General features: G+C 43.9%; 1 protein-coding gene across 1 annotated transcript in view; it reads left to right on the top strand.

The window, feature by feature from the left end:
* LOC129818046 (protein Shroom3-like) overlaps positions 1-14,743 on the top strand; it is a 189,798-nt gene that overhangs the window by 76,651 nt on the left and 98,404 nt on the right. The window lies entirely within an intron of this gene.

The raw sequence follows: 14,743 nt of genomic DNA, 5'->3' as shown, positions 1-14,743 counted from the left end.
AAGGGGAAACATGCATATGTTGTGTGTTTTGTATGTGAGATGTGACTCTCCTAGTTCTACATGGTGGAATCAGTGTCTCGTCTTTGTTGTATAGAGAGGTAGTTAGTTGCTGCTGTACTGTATGTGCAGTGTGTGTGTGTGTGTGTGTGTGTGTGTGTGTGCGTGCGTGCGTGCGTGTTGAGGAATTTGCTACTACTGGCGTGGAGTGTTGGAGGAGAGAGGCGAACAGCGACAAGAGTTGTGTTGTTTCGTCTCAGCCGTGTCTTGTATCTCTGGAGAGTTCCATCTGCTGTCGATATCTGATCCGTGATGAGGTAAGGTAATCTGATCCGTGATGAGGTAAGGTAATCTGATCCGTGATGAGGTAAGGTAATCTGATCCGTGATGAGGTAAGGTAATCTGATCCGTGATGAGGTAAGGTAATCTGATCCGTGATGAGGTAAGGTAATCTGATCCGTGATGAGGTAAGGTAATCTGATCCGTGATGAGGTAAGGTAAGCAGCTCACCTGTGCTGCTACGGTTGCATGACTCACTCACCCGTATGAAATGCACCTGAGCTCTATAAACCTCTCAGGCTGTAATTATCCTTCATGATCAGGATCAGTTTCACCACAATTAGCATAGTCATGTGTCATGATGTTTTTCCTTAGCAGGCTGAGGGGCACAAGGGGTTATCTTTCACCGGTGACAGAAGCATTAGAGTTATTTTGGATCAGGACTAAACTGGAGTTGTTTGATCTGGGGGATTGAAGGGGGGGGGGGGGTTTAGATGAAAAGAGTGTTTTTTTCTCCAGATCTTTCTAGAAAGTGCCTGAAGTCAAAGAGCAACCACTTCACTTCAAAGAGAACTTCTGAGATCAACTATATTTTCTTTGCACGTGAGTCACGTGACTTGTGGGGACATTGTTTTGAATAGCTTTTGTTCACCATTCCATTTCGGTCCCCGTATGTAAATGTCCAGGTGCAGTGCTTGTATTGTGACTAGTTTTCCAACCAGGAAGTAGATCATCCTTTTAGATATCAGATGATGAGCTCATCCTTTAGAACATATCTTTAGTGTTTTATGTGGCGTGGCCTGCCATTGATCTGCTTTATTCAGTACTGGATGTGTTACGATGATCATATAAAATAACTGAATATTCGTAGCAGGTTAGGAGAATTAGGTTAAGGTTAGGAAAAGGGTTAGGGTTAGCTAAAATGCTAACAATTTTCTCTGCGACGCCACTTAATTTGACATAACTAGTATCCCGTCTAGCCATAACCCTAGAGAAGCAGGCCTTGTGTCTTGTGACATACTGTAGACATCGTCAATAACTAACAGAGGAAACTAATGTTCCCAAAACACATTTACTTGAACAACAGCCTGGTAAAAGTCTGGTAAAAAAACTAGAAAGAAAAGAATGACTGTTTGTGCTATTTGTACCGTCATTCTGTTACCAAACACACTGTTCTTCAAGTTACATTTCCCAGTAGAAATGGTTTAAAGTAGAACATATCCGTAGACTTGTATGTGTTGTTTAACTTAGCAATCATTGGTTTATTTTTGACATACATTTGAAAGGGAAAAAAATCTGAGTCTCAGCATTACCTCTTGTTATATCGTGGAATTGCCCATAACCATCCACATCCACCCACATTGTCTCAATTACTTTTCCCAAAACGTTTGGAGCCTCTTAGAGTCTCCTGGCTGACGTTGGTTGGCTGATGCCCCCCCTGAGAACCTTCAGGAATGCCAACCAGGGCCCTGGGTTTGTGTGTGTGTGGGGGGGGGGGGGGGGGGGTCCTAGATCGGCACTCCTACTCTGAGACGCTTTCTGCAGGACCCTGGCTGGGATTCCTGGATCTGTGGGGGCTGGGCTCTGGGCCTCGGGCCAAGGCAGCTGCGGTGTGATCCAGCTTAGAGCTGTTCATTTACCTCTAGTCCTGTGTTAAGCCTGTGTTAAGAACAGGAGGTGTAGGCTAATCACTGCTGAGTGCAGTAGGAGGGGCAGCCAGTAGCTAGCTGCACTGACGGGCCGTAACACCAGCCCCCTACTGACCCCTCTTTGTGGGCCCAGGTGAGTCTTGCTATCAGAATGTCAATGCTAAGGAGGGAGAGGGAGAGGGGAGAAGAGGGGAGAGGGAGAGGGGAGAGGGAGAGGGGAGAGGGAGAGGAGGGGAGAGGGGAGAGGAGATAGGGAAGAGGTAGAGAGGGGAGAAGAGAGGGAGAAGAGAGAGAGAAGAGAGGGAGAGGGGAGAGGGGGAGAAGAAGAGAGGGAGAGGAGAGAGGAGGGAGAAGAGAGAGAAGGGTAAAACAGGCTTTGTCGTGTAGCCAATGTTTTTGCATTATGGTTTACCCAACAGGTGTTATCACTACTATCCTTCAGGCAATATCCTTTCTGCTTTTGTTAGAGATGACATTTGGTAACGGTAGGAGTTATTTTTTGATTTATGAGAAGTGTCATGTGGAATGTGCGTTATTAGTTTTGAGTCTCTGATAAGGTATTGTCTCTGTCGTCATACGGCATCTCACTGAGTGTTGTATTCCATTCCATCAGCTGAAGGAATCTCACTCTCTCACTCTCTCACTCTCTCACACTCTCACTCTCTCACTCTCTCACTTTCACTCTCTCATTCTCACTCTCTCACACTCTCACTTTCACTCGCTCACACTCTCGCACTCTCTCATTCTCTCACTCTCGCACTCTCACACTCTCACTCGCTCACTATCTCACTCTCTCGTTCTCGCACAACCTCACTCTCTCACTCTCTCACTCTCTCAGTGCATGAGGGTTTCTCCCCAGGAGTATGTGTTTTGGATTTTGAGAATGTGAGCGTTCAAACGTATCATCCAATAGTTTGTATACTTCAGTCCAGAAGTGATTGAGGACTGGGCCGGACGATAGTATGTGGGTGTGATTAGCCCTTCTCTCCCAACAGTTACGCCAGCAACTTGGCGTGATATCACGGTTACCCAGCAACTTGGTGTAATGTTACAGTGACCCAGCAACTTGGTGTGATGTCACAGTGACCCAGCAACTTGGTGTGATGTCACAGTGACCCAGCAACTTGGTGTGATGTCACAGTGACCCAGCAACTTGGTGTGATGTCACAGTGACCCAGCAACTTGGTGTGATGTCACAGTGACCCAGCAACTTGGTGTGATGTCACAGTGACCCAGCAACTTGGTGTGATGTCACGGTTCTATTTGATTGTATTATAGGAGTAATTAAAAATCTTGACTGTTTTGCTGCTTTAATCCCCGGTCCCGATCCTTTCTGGCTCTCAGCCTGCTGAGGAGGAACCCGCCTGGGTTCAAGTACTATTTGAAATCTTTCAAATACTTTGAGTGTTTCCTTTCACCTGACTTAAGCGCCACTGTGCCAGCCGCCAGGTGGACAATGTTTTATTTTCTATTGGTACTATTGCAACAGGCAAGTTCATTCAAGATAAAGTGCATTTGAAAATAATTTCAAATACTATTTGAGCCCATGTCTGGGAGAAGCATTTCAGTGCAATGGCGTTTCTCTTTGATTTCTGTTTTTACATTCCAGTTCCATTCCAGTTACAAGTTCAACTGGTTTGTGTTTGAAGCGTGTGTGTTAAACAGAATTGATCACTTTAGTTGAGTCACATATTCTATTCTCAGCAGCGTTCCATAACTATGCTACCAGATCATGTGTTCTATTCATCATCGCTTTGTTTGGCCTCTATTCCTTTTGTAATTCATTATGAGAAGTCATTGAATATGTCAACGAAATGGGCGTGTGGAGATTTGCTTTAAAATATCAGTAACAGGTACACACATCATTTGTTTGCCTGCTTCATTTAGCCAATGCTACATACTACTTTATAAGCATCAATGCTACATACTATTTCTACAGCTATTTCCATGTTAAAGGGCCCACAAGCACCAACGTGTAAAGTTCATAGGAGCACGTTAGCATGTGTGTCAAATGAGTCTTAATGTTTTGGCAAAATTAAGTCATATTTAAAAACGTTAAACCCTTTTCCATCGTAAAAATCAAATAAGAATAAGCCTTAAAGGGCTTTGATTCCTGGTCAAACAGATGTAAACGGGGTCTTAAACAACATCTCCCAGAAATCTAATTCTATTGGTCACATAAACGTATTTAGCAGATGTTATTGTGGGTGTAGTGAAATGATGTGTTACTAGCTCCAACAGCGTAATAGTGTCTAACAATTCAAAACAATACACATAAATCTCAAAGTAAAAGAATGGAATTAAGAAATATTAAAATATTAGGACGAGCAATGTCGGAGTGGCATTGACTAGAATACAGTAGAATAGAATACAGTATATACATATGAGATGAGTAAAACAGTACGTAAACATGATTAATGTTCCTAGTGTTACATTTACATTACATTTAAGTCATTTAGCAGACGCTCTTATCCGTGTTCCATAATTAAAGTGCCCAGTGTTCCATTATTAAAGTGACCAGTGTTCCATTATTAAAGTGACCAGTGTTCCATTATTAAAGTGACCAGTGTTCCATGATTAAAGTGACCAGTGTTCCATGATTAAAGTGACCAGTGTTCCATGATTAAAGTGACCAGTGTTCCAGTATTAAAGTGACCAGTGTTCCATTATTAAAGTGACCAGTGTTCCATTATTAAAGTGACCAGTGTTCCATTATTAAAGTGACCAGTGTTCCATTATTTCAAGTGACCAGTGTTCCATGATTAAAGTGACCGGTGTTCCATGCCTATGTGCATAGGGACAGCAGGTGCAGGGTTGAGTAACCGGGTGTTAGCCAGCTAGTGGCATTGACTAAGTTCAGTGCAGGCTACTGGGTGGAGGACAACTAGTGATGGCTGTTTAACAGTCTGATGGCCTTGAGATAGAAGACGTTTTTCAGTCTCTTGGTCCCAGCATTGATGCACCTGTACTGACCTCGCCTTCTGGATGATAGTGGGGTGAACAGGCCGTGGCTTGGGTGGTTGATGTCCTTGAAGATCTTTTTGGCTTTACCTCAGTTAACCTCTACTTCCTCAGAATCCCGGGTCCGGGAGCACCCCCACCAGTAAAAAAGATGACTAGCATAGGCTAGCATAGCGTCACAAGTAAATAGTAGCATCTAAATATCATTAAATCACAAATCCAAGACACCAGATGAAAGATAAACATCTTGGTAATCAAGCCATCATTTCTGATTTTTAAAATGTTTTACAGGGAAGACACAATATGTAAATCTATTAGCTAACCACGTTAGCAAAAGACTCCACTTTTATTACTCCATCAGTTTTTGACTCCATCAGTAGCTGTAACGGCAGTCCTCCTCCTCTTCATCTGAAGAGGAGGAGTATTGAGGGAACCAAGGCGCAGCGTAGTGAAAAGACATGATTTATTCAACAAAACACGAACTTGACTAAACTAACAAAAACAACAAACGGTGTAGACAGACCTAGACGACGTACTTACATAAAACAAGAAAAAACGCACGAATAGGAACATAGGCTACACAAACCGAACAAACCGTAAACAGTCCAGCGTGGTGTACAGACACAGACACGGAAGACAATCACCCACAACGAACACTGTGACAACGCCTACCTAAATATGACTCTTAATTAGAGGAACGCCAAACACCTGCTTCTAATTAAGAGCCATACCAGGCAACCCAAAAACCAACACAGAAACAGAAAACATAGAATGCCCACCCAACCTCACGTCCTGACCAACTAACACACATAAACTAACAGAAATAGGTCAGGAACGTGACAGTAGCTATCACAAATTCGGCCAAATAAAGATATAAATAGCCACTAACCAAGAAACAACCTCATCAGATGACAGTCTGATAACATATTTATTGTATAGCATATGTTTTGTTAGAAAAATGTGCATATTTCAGGTATAAATCATAGTTTACCATTGCAGCCACCATCACAAATCGACTAGAATAACTACAGAGAGCATCTTGTATTACCTAATTACTCATCATAAAACATTTCTTAAAAATACACAGTGTACAGCAATGGAAAGACACAGATCTTGTGAATCCAGACAATATTTCAGATTTTCTAAGTGTTTTACAGCGAAAACACAATATAGCGTTATATTAGCTTAGCACAGTAGCAAACCAAACAACAGCATTGATTCCAGCCAAACATAGCGATAACGTATTCACCACCAAAATATATTAATTTTCACTAACCTTCTCAGAATTCTTCAGATGACAGTCCTGTAACATCATATTACACAATGCATATAGAGTTTGTTCGAAAATGTGCATATTTAGCGGCACAAATCGTGCTTATACAATGAGAAAAGTTGCCAAGCTCCCCAGAAAATTTCGGGCGCCATCTTGGAGAGTCACCTAGTCTAATCAATAAATAATCATAAACTTGACTAAAAAATACAGGGTGGACAGCAATTGAAAGACAAATTAGTTCTTAATGCAATCGCTGAATTACATTTTTATAATTAACCTTACTGCGCAATACTGGGTGCAATACAAGGTGCGATAGCGCAAGGCTACACGGCAAATAATGGCGTCTTATGCATTTTACTTTTTCAACAGAACAACGAATTATCAGCATAAATAGTACTTACTATTAGCTGAACTACCATCAGAATCTTGAGAAAGGTGTCCGTTGGCCAAAATAATCGTTGCTGGGTTGGAGAATGTTTCCCTCGACGTTGCAATTAGCAGTACACAATGGCATTCGAGAGAGAGATACCCAACTCAATACAACGTCAGAAAATGAAATGCCCGAAAATCGCAATATACTGACATAAACTGATATAAATCGGTTTAAAATAACAAGATTATGATGTCTTTAAAGCCTATATCGAATAAAAACAGAGCCGGATATATCTAGTTTCTAAAACCAGAGCTTCTAAAAAGACATTCCAAGACCCTTTCTGCGTCAGCGCGAAGGCCTAAAAGGGTGGACACCTCGATTCCAATCAATTTATCAACTTTCTGAACTATGTAGAGACTCCATTTCAACTCTCCCTATTCGCTAACAACCAGGGGAAGGCGTATGCAGTGCATCTCAACCAATAGAAGACAGTCAGGGTTATCCACAGGTCTGGGAACAGCAAGCAGATTTCACCATTTTCAAATCCTCATAGGAGAATTGCTCTAAGTCGAGTTCTGTTTCACTTACAGGCATAATTCAAACGGTTTTAGAAACTAGAGAGTGTTTTCTATCCAATAGTAATAATAATATGCATATTGCACGAGCAAGAATTGAGTACGAGGCAGTTTAATTTGGATACGAATTTGTGCTATGTCGAAATGGCACCCCCCTAGTGGCAAGAAGTTTTAAGGGCTTTACCTTAGTTAGATGCTGGTGATGAGAGAAAGGGCTTTACCTCAGTTAGATGCTGGTGAGGAAAAAAAGGGCTTTACCTCAGTTAGATGCTGGTGAGGAGAGAAGGGCTTTATCTTCGTTAGATGCTGGTGAGGAGAGAAGGGCTTTACCTCAGTTAGATGCTGGTGAGGAGAGAAGGGCTTTACCTCAGTTAGATGCTGGTGAGGAGAGAAAGGGCTTTACCTCAGTTAGATGCTGGTGAGGAGAGAAGGGCTTTACCTCAGTTAGATGCTGGTGAGGAGAGAAGGGCTTTACCTCAGTTAGATGCTGGTGAGGAGAGAAAGGGCTTTAGCTCAGTTAGATGCTGGTGAGGAGAGAAAGGGCTTTACCTCAGTTAGATGCTGGTGAGGAGAGAAGGGCTTTACCTCAGTTAGATGCTGGTGAGGAGAGAAAGGGCTTTAGCTCAGTTAGATGCTGGTGAGGAGAGAAAGGGCTTTACCTCAGTTAGATGCTGGTGAGGAGAGAAGGGCTTTACCTCAGTTAGATGCTGGTGAGGAGAGAAGGGCTTTACCTCAGTTAGATGCTGGTGAGGAGAGAAAGGGCTTTACCTCAGTTAGATGCTGGTGAGGAGAGAAGGGCTTTACCTCAGTTAGATGCTGGTGAGGAGAGAAGGGCTTTACCTCAGTTAGATGCTGGTGAGGAGAGAAAGGGCTTTACCTCAGTTAGATGCTGGTGAGGAGAGAAAGGGCTTTACCAAAGACAGTACAGTATAAGGTTCAGTAACTCTGTGGCTTTACCTCAGAATGTGTCGGAAATATGAGTGCTGCTAGTGCTAACGAGAACGTTGATTTGGTGCCAAAGAAAAGCACATCTTCGGTGGTACGGCAGTATTTCAGTACATCTTCAGTGGTATGGCAGTATTTCAGCACATCTTCAGTGGTATGGCAGTATTTCAGCACATCTTCAGTGGTATGGCAGTATTTCAGCACATCTTCAGTGGTATGGCAGTATTTCAGCACATCTTCAGTGGTATGGCAGTATTTCAGCACATCTTCAGTGGCATGGCAGTATTTCAGTACATCTTCAGTGGCATGGCAGTATATTCAGTGGTATGGCAGTATTTCAGTACATCTTCAGTGGCATGGCAGTATTTCAGCACATCTTCAGTGGCATGGCAGTATTTCAGTACATCTTCAGTGGTATGGCAGTATATTCAGTGGTACGGCAGTATTTCAGCACATCTTCAGTGGTACGGCAGTATTTCAGTACATCTTCAGTGGTATGGCAGTATATTCAGTGGTACGGCAGTATTTCAGCACATCTTCAGTGGCATGGCAGTATTTCAGTACATCTTCAGTGGTATGGCAGTATTTCAGCACATATTCAGTGGTACGGCAGTATTTCAGCACATATTCAGTGGTATGGCAGTATTTCAGCACATCTTCAGTGGCATGGCAGTATTTCAGTACATCTTCAGTGGCATGGCAGTATTTCAGCTACAGGCAAACCGATATCAACCAAATGCAAGTGTTGTGAAAAAGGTGCCTCAGAGTTGTGGAAACAACAAGAGGCAACACAACACATTTATTCAATCAATTGAATGGATAAGCGCCCCCTACTTTACGACGATTGCGTTCAGCCACAACCAGCCACCTACGTTAAACAGGCGTTGATTGCCAATGTGTTTTCAAGTGTAACGCCATACGAAAAAACCCACCGAGGCTATCACCTATCACCTATCGCCTATCACCTATCGCCTGTCACCTATCACCTATCACCTATCGCCTATCGCCTATCGCCTGTCACATAGGCCGTCATTGTAACTAAGAATTTTTTCTTAAACTGACTTGCCAAGTTAAATAAACGTGAAATAAAATAAATAAATAAATAAACATTGCCAAAGACATGCTTTCTATTGACACAGTCAGCAAAGACGGCTTCAAGAGGATGATAAACAAGCTGGACAGGAGATGCAAGATTCCGTCTCAGCACATATTTGTCCCAAGTTGCCATTCCAACACTATAACAAAATGGAGGGAGAAGATGAAACATGTCGCGTTGAATGACTGGACCAGACTTCAATGTTTTGGGACACGGCCTGCACCTTAAAATCGGTAGGCTACACGTTACATGTTTTGTTAAGGCACTTTGACTTCATCATTTCAATTCTAATAACGATTGAGCCCGACTTACTAATACATAATTACACAACCATCAGCTTCCTATTTCATCTACATCATTCACTCAGGTTATTTAAGAATTCATAATGGTAAAATAGGAAATAGTAACTCAAAATGGGATTAATTAATATGTATATTCATAGTTAATATAGCACACTATATTTTGATGATTACCTTAAAATGGTATGTTTGTTAATATTAATGTGTATCATTAGGTAGGTGTAATGTTTATATCATCATATGTAGCCTATAACAATGTTGGACAATATTGGTTTAATTTCGCTTAGTATTCAGTTACAAGTGATGTTCTCTACCCTGACAGTATATATTCATTCATATGATCTTATTTTAGAAGTGATGTTTTCTACCCAGACGCTTGTTTTAACTAAGTCTGATGGAATTACCACGTTTTCAGCCAAGTGTCACAACTCATAATTGCAATATCCCCCCCCCATCTAATGCAATTAGATATTTTGTCCAGATTGTGCAGCCCTACCCCATAGGGCCATCACCCCACCAGTCTGATGTGTGTGTGTGTGGGGGGGGGGGGGGGGGGTGACGTGACCTACCATAGGGGCGATGTGGTTGCTCTGTCATTATGGATACCACCCAGGTTGTCCTGTCGTCAGGGCAGGTTGGTATGTGAGGAATGTGAAGGGAACACTTGAACTGAAGGTTAGAGAGGCGCATCTCTCCCACTGCAGAGCCGCCCCCCCCCCCCCCCCCCCCCCCCTTAACTCCTGTGGTCTGGTTTTAATTAGACTCGTTTAAATATGTAAATATGATGAGAGACAGTCACAGGGAGATTGAACAAACACAACTCTTCTTCAGAGAACATTGACTTTTCTTTTCAAGGAACAAAATACTCTAAAATGTCACATAACAGGAAAATCTGGAAATGCTTAATTTGTTTCCCCATTAATTGTCTGTCAGCCCTGGCCTAGTTTATATAGCAGCCATCCACCTGAGGAGAGGTGTGAACAGTGAGTAGTGATGATGAGGGAGAGGTGTGGACAGTGAGTAGTGATGATGAGGGAGAGGTGTGAACAGTTAGTAGTGATGATGAGGGAGAGGTGTGAACAGTGAGTAGTGATGATGAGGGAGAGGTGTGAACAGTGAGTAGTGATGATGAGGGAGAGGTGTGGACAGTGAGTAGTGATGATGAGGGAGAGGTGTGAACAGTGAGTAGTGATGATGAGGGAGAGGTGTGAACAGTGAGTAGTGGTGATGAGGGAGAGGTGTGAACAGTGAGTAGTGATGATGAGGGAGAGGTGTGAACAGTGAGTAGTGGTGATGAGGGAGAGGTGTGGACAGTGAGTAGTGATGATGAGGGAGAGGTGTGAACAGTGAGTAGTGATGATGAGGGAGAGGTGTGAACAGTGAGTAGTGATGATGAGGGAGAGGTGTGAACAGTGAGTAGTGATGATGAGGGAGAGGTGTGAACAGTGAGTAGTGATTATAAGGGAGAGGTGTGAACAGTGAGTAGTGATGATGAGGGAGAGGTGTGAATAGTGAGTAGTGATGATGAGGGAGAGGTGTGAACAGTGAGTAGTGATGATGAGGGAGAGGTGTGAACAGTGAGTAGTGATGATGAGGGAGAGGTGTGAACAGTGAGTAGTGATGATGAGGGAGAGGTGTGAACAGTGAGTAGTGATGATGAGGTGTGAACAGTGAGTAGTGATTATGAGGGAGAGGTGTGAACAGTGAGTAGTGATCATGAGGGAGAGGTGTGAACAGTTAGTAGTGATGATGAGGTGTGAACAGTGAGTAGTGATGATGAGGGAGAGGTGTGAACAGTGAGTAGTGATGATGAGGGAGAGGTGTGAACAGTGAGTAGTGATGATGAGGGAGAGGTGTGAACAGTGAGTAGTGATGATGAGGGAGAGGTGTGAACAGTGAGTAGTGATGATGAGGGAGAGGTGTGAACAGTGAGTAGTGATTATAAGGGAGAGGTGTGAACAGTTAGTAGTGATGATGAGGTGTGAACAGTGAGTAGTGGTGATGAGGGAGAGGTGTGAACAGTGAGTAGTGATGATGAGGGAGAGGTGTGAACAGTGAGTAGTGATCATGAGGGAGAGGTGTGAACAGTTAGTAGTGATGATGAGGTGTGAACAGTGAGTAGTGATGATGAGGGAGAGGTGTGAACAGTGAGTAGTGATGATGAGGGAGAGGTGTGAACAGTGAGTAGTGATTATAAGGGAGAGGTGTGAACAGTGAGTAGTGGTGATGAGGGAGAGGTGTGAACAGTGAGTAGTGATGATGAGGGAGAGGTGTGAATAGTGAGTAGTGATTATAAGGGAGAGGTGTGAACAGTGAGTAGTGATGATGAGGGAGAGGTGTGAATAGTGAGTAGTGATTATAAGGGAGAGGTGTGAACAGTGAGTAGTGATGATGAGGGAGAGGTGTGAACAGTGAGTAGTGATGATGAGGGAGAGGTGTGAACAGTGAGTAGTGATGATGAGGGAGAGGTGTGAACAGTGAGTAGTGATGATGAGGGAGAGGTGTGAATAGTGAGTAGTGATGATGAGGGAGAGGTGTGGACAGTGAGTAGTGATGATGAGGGAGAGGTGTGGACAGTGAGTAGTGATGATGAGGGAGAGGTGTGAACAGTGAGTAGTGATGATGAGGGAGAGGTGTGAATAGTGAGTAGTGATGATGAGGGAGAGGTGTGAATAGTGAGTAGTGATGATGAGGGAGAGGTGTGAACAGTGAGTAGTGATGATGAGGGAGAGGTGTGAACAGTGAGTAGTGATGATGAGGGAGAGGTGTGAATAGTGAGTAGTGATGATGAGGGAGAGGTGTGGACAGTGAGTAGTGATGATGAGGGAGAGGTGTGGACAGTGAGTAGTGATGATGAGGGAGAGGTGTGAACAGTGAGTAGTGATGATGAGGGAGAGGTGTGAACAGTGAGTAGTGATGATGAGGTGTGAACAGTGAGTAGTGATGATGAGGGAGAGGTGTGAACAGTGAGTAGTGATTATAAGGGAGAGGTGTGAACAGTGAGTAGTGATGATGAGGGAGAGGTGTGAACAGTGAGTAGTGATGATGAGGGAGAGGTGTGAACAGTGAGTAGTGATGATGAGGGAGAGGTGTGAACAGTGAGTAGTGATGATGAGGTGTGAACAGTGAGTAGTGATGATGAGGGAGAGGTGTGAACAGTGAGTAGTGATGATGAGGGAGAGGTGTGAACAGTGAGTAGTGATGATGAGGGAGAGGTGTGAACAGTGAGTAGTGATGATGAGGGAGAGGTGTGAACAGTGAGTAGTGATGATGAGGGAGAGGTGTGAACAGTGAGTAGTGATGATGAGGGAGAGGTGTGAACAGTGAGTAGTGATGATGAGGGAGAGGTGTGAACAGTGAGTAGTGATGATGAGGTGTGAACAGTGAGTAGTGATGATGAGGGAGATGTGTGAACAGTGAGTAGTGATGATGAGGGAGAGGTGTGAACAGTGAGTAGTGATGATGAGGGAGAGGTGTGAACAGTGAGTAGTGATGATGAGGTGTGAACAGTGAGTAGTGATGATGAGGGAGAGGTGTGAACAGTGAGTAGTGATGATGAGGGAGAGGTGTGAACAGTGAGTAGTGATGATGAGGGAGAGGTGTGAACAGTGAGTAGTGATGATGAGGGAGAGGTGTGAATAGTGAGTAGTGATGATGAGGGAGAGGTGTGGACAGTGAGTAGTGATGATGAGGGAGAGGTGTGGACAGTGAGTAGTGATGATGAGGGAGAGGTGTGAACAGTGAGTAGTGATGATGAGGGAGAGGTGTGAACAGTGAGTAGTGATGATGAGGTGTGAACAGTGAGTAGTGATGATGAGGGAGAGGTGTGAACAGTGAGTAGTGATTATAAGGGAGAGGTGTGAACAGTGAGTAGTGATGATGAGGGAGAGGTGTGAACAGTGAGTAGTGATGATGAGGGAGAGGTGTGAACAGTGAGTAGTGATGATGAGGGAGAGGTGTGAACAGTGAGTAGTGATGATGAGGTGTGAACAGTGAGTAGTGATGATGAGGGAGAGGTGTGAACAGTGAGTAGTGATGATGAGGGAGAGGTGTGAACAGTGAGTAGTGATGATGAGGGAGAGGTGTGAACAGTGAGTAGTGATGATGAGGGAGAGGTGTGAACAGTGAGTAGTGATGATGAGGGAGAGGTGTGAACAGTGAGTAGTGATGATGAGGGAGAGGTGTGAACAGTGAGTAGTGATGATGAGGGAGAGGTGTGAACAGTGAGTAGTGATGATGAGGTGTGAACAGTGAGTAGTGATGATGAGGGAGATGTGTGAACAGTGAGTAGTGATGATGAGGGAGAGGTGTGAACAGTGAGTAGTGATGATGAGGGAGAGGTGTGAACAGTGAGTAGTGATGATGAGGTGTGAACAGTGAGTAGTGATGATGAGGGAGAGGTGTGAACAGTGAGTAGTGATGATGAGGGAGAGGTGTGAACAGTTAGTAGTGATGATGAGGGTGTGAACAGTGAGTAGTGATGATGAGGGAGAGGTGTGAACAGTGAGTAGTGATCATGAGGGAGAGGTGTGAACAGTTAGTAGTGATGATGAGGTGTGAACAGTGAGTAGTGATGATGAGGGAGAGGTGTGAACAGTGAGTAGTGATGATGAGGGAGAGGTGTGAACAGTGAGTAGTGATGATGAGGGAGAGGTGTGGACAGTGAGTAGTGATGATGAGGGAGAGGTGTGACTAGTGAGTAGTGATTATAAGGGAGAGGTGTGAACAGTGAGTAGTGATGATGAGGGAGAGGTGTGAATAGTGAGTAGTGATTATAAGGGAGAGGTGTGAACAGTGAGTAGTGATGATGAGGGAGAGGTGTGAACAGTGAGTAGTGATGATGAGGGAGAGGTGTGAACAGTGAGTAGTGATGATGAGGGAGAGGTGTGAATAGTGAGTAGTGATTATAAGGGAGAGGTGTGAACAGTGAGTAGTGATGATGAGGGAGAGGTGTGAATAGTGAGTAGTGATTATAAGGGAGAGGTGTGAACAGTGAGTAGTGATGATGAGGGAGAGGTGTGAACAGTGAGTAGTGATGATGAGGGAGAGGTGTGAACAGTGAGTAGTGATGATGAGGGAGAGGTGTGAATAGTGAGTAGTGATTATAAGGGAGAGGTGTGAACAGTGAGTAGTGATGATGAGGGAGAGGTGTGAATAGTGAGTAGTGATTATAAGGGAGAGGTGTGAACAGTGAGTAGTGATGATGAGGGAGAGGTGTGAACAGTGAGTAGTGATGATGAGGGAGAGGTGTGAACAGTGAGTAGTGATGATGAGGGAGAGGTGTGAACAGTGAGTA

Source organism: Salvelinus fontinalis, chromosome 21, assembly GCF_029448725.1.
Source record: "Salvelinus fontinalis isolate EN_2023a chromosome 21, ASM2944872v1, whole genome shotgun sequence".
NCBI classification, from domain to species: domain Eukaryota; kingdom Metazoa; phylum Chordata; class Actinopteri; order Salmoniformes; family Salmonidae; genus Salvelinus; species Salvelinus fontinalis.
This window is presented reverse-complemented; position numbering and strand designations above follow the sequence as displayed.